This window comes from Mesocricetus auratus, unplaced genomic scaffold (genome assembly GCF_017639785.1).
Source record: "Mesocricetus auratus isolate SY011 unplaced genomic scaffold, BCM_Maur_2.0 Super-Scaffold_100011, whole genome shotgun sequence".
NCBI lineage: Eukaryota > Metazoa > Chordata > Mammalia > Rodentia > Cricetidae > Mesocricetus > Mesocricetus auratus.
Window position 1 is genome coordinate 3,152,043 of NW_024429195.1, and position 12,239 is coordinate 3,164,281.

General features: G+C 41.9%; 1 long non-coding RNA gene across 2 annotated transcripts; it reads left to right on the top strand.

Annotated features, from left to right (window-relative positions):
- Window positions 1-1,014: 1,014 nt before the first annotated feature.
- Window positions 1,015-11,533, top strand: LOC121143362. 2 transcript variants are annotated; one of them, XR_005880568.1, is made up of 4 exons: window positions 1,015-1,325; window positions 1,903-2,018; window positions 10,504-10,584; window positions 11,002-11,533. It is a non-coding gene; the product is annotated as an uncharacterized LOC121143362 (long non-coding RNA). The 2 variants fall into 2 exon arrangements; XR_005880569.1 differs by having other exon boundaries at window positions 11,087-11,129.
- The last annotated feature ends 706 nt before the right edge of the window (window positions 11,534-12,239 follow it).

Here is a 12,239-nt window from a genome sequence, read left to right on the forward strand (position 1 = left end):
CTCTTCAGGTCTCATTGGTCAATATGTGAACAGGTGCAGAGGAATGGACAATTAATATTGAATATAATTTATTTTGGGGAGAAGTCAGTTACAGAAGAAACAGATGGCAGCCACAGGTTCCCACTCTAAGGAATCGCACAGGCTGCTCTTCTGTGACCCACCCAGAAACAAGAGAGTGTTCTGGGGTCCAGGACCCCAGATCTAGTCCTCTCCTCCATCATGTCCTCACCTGTGACCACGCCCAGATGGGCGCGGTCAGTGCTACAGGTGTGGGCAGGGTGGATCTCTCACTACACGCAGGTAAGTCACCTCCACCAATGAATCACCGAGCAGCTATTGCGGGGGTGAAGTGGGCTTCCCTTAGTTAAAAGACATTAAGGGATATCACTGAGGTGTTAGAGAAAAACTGTAGAAGGTTCGGAGCGAAAGGAACTGAGAGAAGGCTGCTTTTCGTCCTTAGAACCCGTGGTTTGAATAAGGAGTGTCCCCCGCAGGCTCAGCCCCAGCTGGTGCTGTGAGTTTTGGAGGAAGGAGCAACATTAACAGCTGGGTTCACCAAAGAGAGGATGGTGCCTTTCCCTCCCCGTGCGCCTCCTGCGGGTGGTGCAGTAGGCGGTCTCTGCAGACACACGGTTCCATGTCTCACGGGTGCAGAGGGAAGGCAGCTGAGGACTGCAGATAAAAGCACAAAGCAAACACCGCTTTCCATCCTTTGGTCGTCCGTGGAGGTACATTTTGAGCCAATGAGAGGCCTCCCGACTCTACTCTTCCTTTCGAGAGAAGTTCATCTTTTATCTAGCTGTAGTCTCCATCCGCAGCAAATGGATGCAAACCCGCTTAGTCAGAAGGCAAGGGCTTAGCAAGATTTCTGAAGCTGACTCCAAACCAGCAAACACCACACAGAGCCCACTTCTCTAAGACACCCTTTCACTCACCGGCAAGGAGTCACAAGGCGTCACAAGACCACACAAGGCGTCACAAGGCCACACAAGGCGTCACAACGCGTCACGAGCAAGGAGCCTGAGCATTTCTTCCAGCCCCCCTCCCTTCCCCTTCCTTCTTCCCCCTTTCTTAAATCCTTGTCTCCTTCCCTCTCTTCCTCCCTCTCTTCCTCTTCCTCCTCCTCCCCTTCTTCTCTTGACAAGATTTCTTTATGTGGTCCAGGCTGTTCTCAAAGTTGTCATTCTCTTGCCCCTGTCTCGTGATGCTGGGATTGCAGTCATGACCATCATGCCCCATGACTGAATTGGGCCTTTTTAAATGATGGCTCTGCCCAGTCTGCACTAGACCTGTACAGGAAGACTGGATTTTGGACTATGGAGAAGGTGGTTAATTTAAATTATTCTCATTGGACCTCCGCCCTAGGCTGTGGATGTAATTGCTGGACTGCTTAAGGGTTAATGCTTTGATGGTGAGAATGTAGACTGTTGCAGCCACTATAGAAACCAATGCAACACTTCTAAGAGGTAAAATTAGAACTGTCTCGTGACTCAGCAATATCAGTCACAGACCTGTACCCAAAGGTCTCCAAATGAACCCAAGTGCATTTCTGTTCTAGTCACAATAGTTAGGAACTGAGATTAGCCTAGATGTCTGACAGTTAATGACCAGATAGTGAAGATGTGGAATTTTATTTAGCTATAGAGAAAAAATAAATTTGCAGAAAAAAATGGATGAAACTAAAAATTATACTCAACGAGGTAACCCAGACACAGAGCAAATGCCATTCTTTTCTCCTCATATGAATCCTAGCTTCAAGAATTTAGATTGTTTGTTTAAGATCATTTGTAGAGGCCAAAAGAAGGGTAACACACATGCGTGAACACAAATACAAACCACTACCACCACCACCATGACAGGATTTAATAATCATTGGTCATTTGCATCTCTCCATAACAATAGACTCAACTTCCCAATAAAAAGGACAAAGGGTAACAGAATGGATGAGAAAACAGGATCCATCCTTCTGCTGAATGCAAGAGTCACACCTCAATACCAGAGATAGATGTTACCTCAAGGTAAATTGTTGAAAAAAAAAAGATTTTTCAAGCAAATGGACATAAACAAGCTGGGGTAGTCATTCTAATACCTAATAAGATAGACTTCTACCACAGTGTTGGAGACCAGCTCCAGGGCTGCACCCCAGGTTTCAGAAGAAATGCCTTCAGAGAAGTTGGGGCTTAGAAAAAATTCTTCTCTAGACTTTTCTATCTGAGGGTAAATAAGGAAACACACTCTTTCTGACAGTAACTTTCTATTTTACTTCATTTTGAATAACCTCTCTTAACAATCTCTCTACACAGTTACATCTCTTTACATACGCCTACATCTCTTTTCTCCACATATCTCTCCTCTACACACATTTCTTGTCTCTACTCTGTAACATCTCTTCATGTCTGCTGTGTCTCTCTTCTATATCATTCACTCAACTCATTCACTCACACATTCTCACACACACTATTCTCACATTCACACACTTTCTCCCATTCATTTGCTTATTCACTCTCCTCCTGTATCTTTCACACGTCTCTCCCATCACACTTCTCTTCCTACAGCAAAGCCACTGAACAATTATGAATCACACTTTCAGGGTCACACAGCACTTCTTGTGTAAACAGTAAGAAACAGAACCATACTGATTGCACAGGTTCTCTCAGGGTAGGGTGTCACACTGACTACCCAGTGAGTAACACTTGGCCCTGCATGTACCTCTGAATGGTCAGGGCTCCCAGAAAGAAAGTGACAAGGAAATTGAGGACTTAAACAATAGACACTTAGTTGACTGAACCTTGAGGTCAAGTATTTGCAGAAAGTCCATTACTGCAGGAGGTTATGTCTATCAAAGTTGCTTCATGCTTGATTCTGTGATAAACACCTGGGAATTTGTCCTTGTGTGTTCATCTCCAGGGGCAACCAATTTGCTTTGAATTTGTTCTGAAGTCTAAGATTAGCTGTCTATTATTTTCCTGTGTCAGTCTGAGTAATGAAAAATATCCTAGTATTATTTTTGTTCATCAGAATTATGTAGCTTAAGCAGAAATCATGTTTCTGACCATCTGCATGTGCACCCCGTAGATGGAATATTTTCATGAGGTAACCTCATAAGCAGTGGGAAAAATACCCATAGCTGTTATTAGGGAAGTAATGTATGCACATGAGAAAAATTATAGACAGAGACAAACAGTTCATAGGCAATGGGCTCGTAAGCCTTGCTTCATGAGATTCTCTTCATTAGATAGTTGCTCATCTGGAGGGATGACCTTATGAAAATTAATTGTCATCTGCTGTATATTCTTTGTGGCCTCTTGCAAAGCCATTGAAACCAGCAACTCTCAGCAGACTTCAAACCAAAATTAATCAAAGGAGACTGTTAAGGGCAATTCATACTCATCAAAGAAAAATACACCAAGATGACAGTTCAAATTCTTATTATCTGTGTTCCATATGCAAGGGCACCCTGTTTGTAAAAGAAACATTACTAAAGCTTAAACCTTACATTGACCCTCATACATTGGTCTTGATGATGGATAGGCCATCTGGACAAAAACTAAACAGAGAGATATGGAGCAAACACACATTATAAACCAAATGGACCTAGTAACTATCTACAAAACATTTCTCCGAAACAAAAAAGAATATACCTTCTTCTCAGCACCTCACAGAACTTTCTCCAAAATTGGCTACATACTTTGTCACAAAGCAAGTCTCAAGAGATACAAGAAAACTGAAATCACAGCCCCTACATCCTATCAGACAACCACAGGTTAAGGCTGGATTTCAACAAGAACAGAAGCAGCAGCAAGCCTACCAACCAATGGAAATGGAACAGCTCTACTGAGTTAAAACTGGGTGAAGACAGAAACAAAGAAAAAAACTAAAGGCTTCCTAGAATTCAGTGAAAATAAACACACAGCATACATAAACTGGTACCCAATAAAAGCAGTGCTAAGAAGAAAGTTCATAACACTAAGTGGCTACATTAAAAAAAATGGAGAAATCTCATACCAGCAAATTAACAGCATACATGAAAGCTTTAGAACAAAAAGAAGCAAGCCCATCCAAGAAGAGGGGACAGCAGTAAATAATCAAACTCAGGGCTGAAACTAATAAAATAGAAACAAAGAGAACAATACTAAGAATCAATGAAACAAAGCGTTGGTTCTTGGAGAACAACAAGACAGGCACTTATCCAAACTAAAAGACAGAGAGAGACTACCCAACTTAACAAAATCAGAAACAAAAAGGCTGACATAACAACAGACATCTAGGAAGTCCAAAGAATCATTAGGTCATTACTTTAAAATTTTGTACTCCACAGAATTGGAAAATCTAAAAGAAATGGATAATTTTCTTATTATATACTACTTACCAAAGTTAAATCAAGATCAGACAATTTAAATAGATGTATTTAAATTTAATAATAAATTTGTATAAAACATTTAGTAACAAATAAAATAAACCAATTTAAATAGGCCCTAAGAAAATAGAAGTGATTATTAAAAGTCTCACAACCAAGAAAGCCAAGGGTCAGACATTTTTAGTACAGAATTCTACTAGACTTGTAAACAAGTGACAAGGCTAATACTCTTCAAATTATTCCACAAAATAGAAACAAAAAGAACATTGCCAAATTAATTTCACGAGGCCACAGTCACCCTGATGCACAAACCACACCAAGATTCAATAAAGAAAGAGAATTACAGACCAATTTCACTCACTAATAAAGATGCAGAAACACACAATAAAATACTGCAAACTGAATCCAAGAACACATCAAAAAGATCATCCTCCATGATCAAGTAGGCTTCATCCCAGAAAATCAGGAATGGTTCAACCTATGAAAATTAATCAGTGTAACCCATCATATAAACAAACTGAAAGAAAAGAAAAACACACGGTGATCTCATTAGATTCTGAAAAAGCCTTTGACAAAATCTGACACCCTTCATCATAAAAGTCTTGGGGAGATCAGGAATACAGGGGACATATCTCAACATAATAAAGGCAATTCATAGCAAGCCAACAGCCAATGGTAAATTAAATGGAGAGAAACTCAAAGGACTTCCACCCAAGTTGGGAACAAGACAAGGCTGACCACTCTCTCCATATCGTTTCTGTATAGTACTTCAACTTATAGCTAGAGCAATAAGACAACTGAAGGAGACTAAGGGGATGCAAATTGGAAAGAGAGAAGTCAAAGTACCAAAGTCAGATACAGTCTTAGTGAAAATGTTAAAGAAGCAAGATTTAGTTTGAACTCTTCATAGCCTGCCCAGTGTCAACCTATTCACACCCATGGAGGCAGCTACAGGTGGTAGTCTGAATTGAAGTTGCTTTCTACCATGGTTTGGGTTCCTCTCAATTGTAGTTATAGACAGTCTTTCCTATCCAGGGTTTCATAGAGGCCCATCTCCATCTCTCTAGCAATGGGGACAGCCCCGTAGGTCTGAAAGTTAGCCTGATGATTCAGTCCCGATATAATTTAGTCACAGTCTAGAGCAGGTTCTGTACTGCCAGGGAGCCATGCAGAAACTTAGGAGAACCCTTCTTGGAGACTCAGTGAGGATTCACATCAGGCAGCACACTTAGTATATCTGACGCTTGCATCTGATAACACTCCCTCCATATTTGTGGCGAGCTTGGCCTTCCGGAACACCTCCTTTCTTCCATGAACCCCAGAACTAGCAATTGCTTTAGGCCCAGTGGGGAAAAAAACATGCTTCTTCCAAGAACAGAAAACAAAACAAAACTCTTGTTGGCCTTGCTAAAATCAGTGTGTATTTGGCATTAATTAATTAGTAAATGGAAATGTGGACATATCAGGTAGAGTTTCTGTAACGTGTTTCCAAATCTTAATGGAATAGTTCCTTTTATGGACCCTGTGATCTAAAAGACATAAACCCTGGAAATACTTCTCAGGAAAAACCACTAAAAATTAAGAAAGATGTGGTTGTTATTGTATTTCCTAGACAATATTTCCTAGACAGTTACGGCCTCCCTGAGCAGAATGTTTTAGGCAGATGGCAGCAGTTGGCAGATGTTTCTCAGGGATTATTGTTGACTTATGTACAATGAATGGTTTTACAATAAAACCCACATCTAACGTATCTGATGTATCTGTTTGTTCAAACTTTCCAAAAAAAAAATAGAAATGAAATCTGTGTGGTGGTGGTGCAAACCTTTAATCCCAGCACTCAGGATACATAAGCAGGCAGGTCTTTGTGAGTTCTAGGCCAGCCTGGTCTACAAAGTGAGTTCCAGGACAGCCAGGGCTACACAGAGAGAAACCCTGTCTTGAAAAACAAAAACAAAAACAAAATAAAACAACAAATGAAATGAAAAGTCCTGGTGAGCAGGACTTTTGAATCTAGCCCTTTCACTGGAAACACACCATTGCCTTTTAGAAGAGATTCCAGTTACTCTCCACTCAGAACCATTTAAACAAGCTAAGCAATAGTGGAGAGACCACCTTAAATGTCCATTCCTGATAATGAACTTGACTTCTACCCTATATGCCACCCTAGGACCTTCATCCAGTGACTGATGGAAGCAGAGGCAAACACCCACAGTTAAACACTGAACTGAACCCATGGAACCCAGTGACAGAGAGAGAGGAGCGATGAGCAAATTGGCAAAGAATGGGCAGGCGAAACCAGCAGAGACAGCTGATCTGAACAAGGGGGAGCTCTTGGACCCCAGACTGACAGCTGGGAGGCCAGCATGGGACTGATCCAGACCCCCTGAGTGTGAGAGTCAGTGAGGAGGCCTAGGCAACCTATGGGGCCCTGGGCAGCGGATCAGTGTTTATCCCTGGCATGCAAACGGACTTCATGTGTCCATAACACAAAAAGGGATGATCTCTCAGCCTGGACTCTTAGGGGAGTGCCTGGACCCTGCCCTGAGTGAAATGACAGACTCTGGATATCCCCTATGTGGAAGGAAGTGAGGATAGGGTGGGAGGCTGGGGGGGAAGGTGGGGGGTGCAGGAGGAGGGGAGGGAGAGGGAACTGGGAGTGACATGTGAAGCAAGCTATTTAAAAATTGAAGTAATAAAAAAAATAGTAGTTGACAACCTCCAAAGTATGTGAAAAGACTAAGCGCCTGGCACATGAGACTTGTATTGCCCTCACTATTCAGTTCTAGCTTACCATTTTTTTCTGGTTTTAAATTCTTTTCCCCCCCCCAACAAGTTAGGGTCAAGAGGGCAGTTTCTCATACTCATGAAATTTTGATGATACCCCCTTTGTGTTGGTCGGCTTTCTGCAACTGAAACAGATACCCAGGACGATCAGTTTACAAGGAGGAAAAGTATTCCGGTTCCTAGTTTGGGAGATTTCAGAGCAGAGTAGACTGGCTTATTTTGAGGGTCTTGAGGTAGGCAATTAATCAAGCCCAGAGTGCAAGGCAGGAAGAGGCCTGAGTCACAGTGTCCCCTTCAAGGGAACAGCCTCACTTACTCTCACCAAACTCTACTTACGAGTCCAAACGCTTTGTAATAATGCCACTCAAGCTTGGATAAAATTGATAAAATCGACTTTGGGGGACACGTATCCCAGCCATGACACCTGAATTTTCAACCCTTTCTTTGCAATTCAGTTTTAAGTGTCTGCCACTTTTTTGCTATATGATGCCAAGATCTGCTCAACTACATGACTGTGAAAAGGACATAGAAAGGGAAAGGAAACTCTGCCAAGAAATGGGTCTGTCTTGTTCTTACTATAATGTAAACAAAAGGCTCAACGCTTTTTTCTTTTTCCTCTCAATGGAGGAGCCAGCTAACTGGTTGCTATCAGTCCTGGTCTCTGTTGATGAAACCTCTGCATTTCATGTTGAAATAGTGTGCACTACTTCACGTTAAAGTCTTGTTCTAATGGAGGCTGAGCAGCACGGGGCCATGAGCCACTGGAATGCCACAGCCCCGTGATAGATTGGGCTTGTTATTCTATTGATCGCACCAATGCTGCGCCAAACAGAGGACTCAGTGTCACTGCTGTGCTGCAAATGAGAAGAGTAGGGACACACCGAGCATGTAATGAATGTTATATGGTTTCTCTATGATCAGACTTGAGGTAGTATTGATATGAGCACAGGCTATACCCCTTGTGTAAACAAGGTAAGAAACCAGGGAAAGCCTGTAATTCATGTCCTTAGGAAAGCCCTCCCCTGCCCAAAGCTCAGTCCCTAAGTGGCTCATGTCCCATGTGTTTAAGAAGATTCTGGTTGGTAGAAACTGCTTCTTAGGCTAAGAGCTCATACTTCTGGCATGCCATTATGTTGCTTGTAGAGAGCTTTTAGGAAACCTTGGGGTGCTGTGTAATGTGCATTCTTCCAGCTAGCCTGGTCCCAGAGCCGCATCAGTCCCAAATGAACACACAGGACACTATATTAATTATGAAGCTGTTGGCTGTTTGCTTGGTTTCTTATTGGCTAGCTCTGACTTAATTATTAGCCCATAACTGCTACACTGAGTATTTCCACGTGGTCTTCTCTTACTGGAGAAAGGGTCTGGACTTCTTACTCCTCTGGTGTCCTACATTGTGACTGACCATGCCTCTGTTTCCCAGAATCCTCCTTGACTCCTAGTCCCACCTATCTTGCTTCCCTGTTGACCAACAGTGCTTTATTAACATATACATGGGAGGACTTCTCCCATCATCTCCTCTTTTCTGTCTAAATAAAAATAAAGGTTTTAACTTTAACATAGTCAAATTATACATTGCAGAACAGTTACCGAGTAAAACCATAGTTACAATATTTAGTCCATTAACATTTAGTAAGATTTAAAGAAAGTATTTTATCATCCTATTTGTGTGAGTCTAAAGTCTAATATGTAACTTATCTTTTATCATAACTAAGGAAAACTATAGCTATAACTAGCAGTCTTCAATTCCATCAAAGACCACAGAAGGACAATATATAAACACTAGAATTGACAGAGACATCTCAATACGTGGACAGTCACCTAAAGTTCCTCTGTAATGGTTGAGCATCCATCTTCAGCCCATAGGCCACAGTGTGTCTGGAAGAATTCTCAGCAAAGCAGGAAATTTTAAACTGTCTGCCTGCATTGGCAGTTTGTCAGTCATTTTTCTGCAGAAAGTCTGACAGACTCTTCCATGAAGCAGGAACCCTTTAGGACTGTCCCATCAAGTTCAGCAGTCACTTTCCTGTGGGTCCTGCATGTCTAGTCTACCAAACAGTAAAAGCAAGAGCAGTTTCATGTTCAAATGGCTAATCTTGCCATGTTGAAAGCAAACTCCATAACGAATTTCTTTGATGCCCATCTTCCTCTCAGACATAATTGGTTTGCCAGGAGTAGTTATGTCTCACTATCATGAAAAACCCTAAACCATTTAAATGCCATATATTCTGTAGGTCTTTGAAAGGTTTGAAGACTATCTACCTATCTCAAATACATCTCTGTATATCTAGAAAACCCAACTAACCTAACTATAGGTTTTGACTATTATAGGTAACTATCTATAATCTGTATTTAATTATGAATTATGTTTTAAAAGATCAGTATAAATATAATACTTAAACAAGAGGAGAAATATACATATCACAAAAAATTGATCTTAAACTTGTATAAAAATGAAAATCTGTACCAATACTACTTCTACACCATAATCTCCCTTTTTACCTTTGGCTACGATCATTAACTATTCATAAGCAACCCCATTTAAATGGAAACAAACATTTAAACAATATTTGGGAATGTGGGCATCGTTCATTTCAAACTGCGTCCTGCTGGTTGGGGGTGCTCTCCATACCATGGGGATCATGACAAAACACAGAGACCTGGTCAAGTCCTTGTTTTTTGTAGTCTGTAAGACTGCATCACCTCAGCTGTTTTAGATGTTGGACTTCCTGGGACACTGCTTCAGGAGGTCTTGCTTCATCAAACCACAGAAGCATGGAAGGAACCCACAGCTTTCCATTTTCTGTGGAAACACAAATAAAATCTCTTTTCCAAAGTAACATATCCTTATACTTAAATTTTGAAGTCAAGACATTTTCAAAAGATATAAGTTGGATTAATTCAGCAGCATTTATAATCAAGTATATTTCAGCAGTTGTTCCTTCCTTATCAATTGAACAACTGAAAAACACAATAGCATACAGAATTCAGACTCTCTGTGTATTTTCCATCTTTATATGACTCTGTTACTCTATATCTTCTAGTTTTACTTTGTACTTTTTTGAGACAGGGTTTCTCTGTGTACTTTGGCTGCCCTTGAACTCCCTCTGTCCACCAGGCTGGCCTGGAAATCAGAGATCTGTTTGCCTCTGCCTCCCAAGTGCTAGGATTAAAGGCGTGTGCCACCACCACCAGGCTACTCTCTTTGCTCATGTTTTTTTTTCCACCATCCTGTTTCTTTTTCTCTCCCAAGCCTATGTATATTTTTAAACACACTATACATTTTTTAAACACACTATAAACCTTTTAGAGATTTTACCTCACCTGAATCTGACTTTACTGAAAATCTTTATGTTTTTCAGGCCACGTGTCTTTTATCTGCTAAACAACACTGCTAAAGTAAAAGAGGAAGCAGCCGCTGGCTCTCAACATGACCAGCCAACGTGAGTTTGCTGCCAGCATTGGGAGCTGTGCTCACCACCATAGTCTATCCGGCTTGGAGATGTGGTCACTGCCACTGCCAGCTGCTTGGGCACACCATTCTGTTGTTGGCAGGGCCTCTTAAAAGAGCCTTGCAGTCAGGTCCTCCCGTCACCCCCCTACCCGCCCCCCCCAATCTGGCTCATCCTTTATACCCAGTCAGGAAGACTCCCTTAAGGGAGCCATGTGAGTCTGCTTGTCTCTAGCAAAACAGAGCCCACCTGAGAAAAATGCTGCTACCAAGGAACCCGTGCTTCTCTCTCTCTCTCTCTCTCTCTCTCTCTCTCTCTCTCTCTCTCTCTCTCTCTCTCTCTCTCTCTCTCTCTCTCTCTCCCTCCCCCTCCCTCTCTCTATTGTTTGTTTCTAAAACCCCTTTTAAGCTTTTGTCATCTGACTTGATGCTTCTGAACTGACAAACACCACACTGAAACTGATTCCGGACTACATCGCTCTACACAACTCCAGATGAATTAACTGATATGGTGTGCCTTCTACCCTCTGGCCAGAGCCTCAGATAAGAGCTTCAATCAAGATTAGAACTTCAGTCAAGGACTTCAATCAAGCATCTCCCGCCAAACAGAGACCGGGTACAAATGTTGTTGCCAGTCCACTGGAGACTTTCACTGCACTAACATTTTCTTCCTACAGGATCCCATGAGGTTATCATCATCCCATTCCAGCAGGAAGTAGTTCTGAGAATACTATGCCCCCTTTCCCTACTGTTGATTACATGATAATTTACACTTGTTTAGAGGTAGTTTTCCATAGTTTAGGGTTGGGATTGGAAGGAGGTGTTCAGACTTGGGCATCTCTTTCAGATAAGTTTAGGTTTAGAGGGACTATATATGCTTAGGATGGTATATAGGTAGATTATTATATCTTCTGGTGATTTATAATTTGTTTATCACAATTCGTCATACTGTGTAAAGTCTTCTTTCTATGCATAAATATCCCTATTATCTTCTACATATGAGATATATGCTTACATATGTTTGAGATATTTTGTATATTGACACAATTTTGTTTTAAGTTGAAATATCTTCTTTAGACTAAAAGGGGAATTGTAGGAAGAGATCTTAGATACCTGTACCTCTGACCACGCCTGCCTTGGGCGTGGCTAGAGGAGCGTATGGATGTGGGGATAAAAGGCTGTGCGGGAGAGATGCCCGCTGTCTTTTGGGCTTCTGGTCCGGTCTCAGAATGCTGCTGACTCGCCTGGGTTGCCAGTTTCTCTTGTAAGTACCTTCCACAATACATAGTTACCTGTACCCTCATCAAGCGTGCGATTCATTTTACAGCAACAGTGGGTTTATACAAAATGGATAAAGGGTTCTTTGTCATGGTAGTTGTTACACAGCTTATTCCTTCTGCACTGGGATGGGTTTTGATGGCGAGAACAGGTGGGGTGCAAACTTAGCATCTGCTTCTGTAAGCCTCCATCTTCCTTGGAGCCTGCTCTTTAAAATAGCTGTGACTGAGCGGGCAGTACCACTTGCCTGAGCCTGTTGGTCTTGAGGTTTCTGCAAGGGTGCTTGAGAGGTGTGGGTCAGAGGCCCCTGAAGTGAGCCACAGCCTCTGGTGGTGCTGGGTTTAGAAGCAGGTTCCGAGGAGGCTGTGG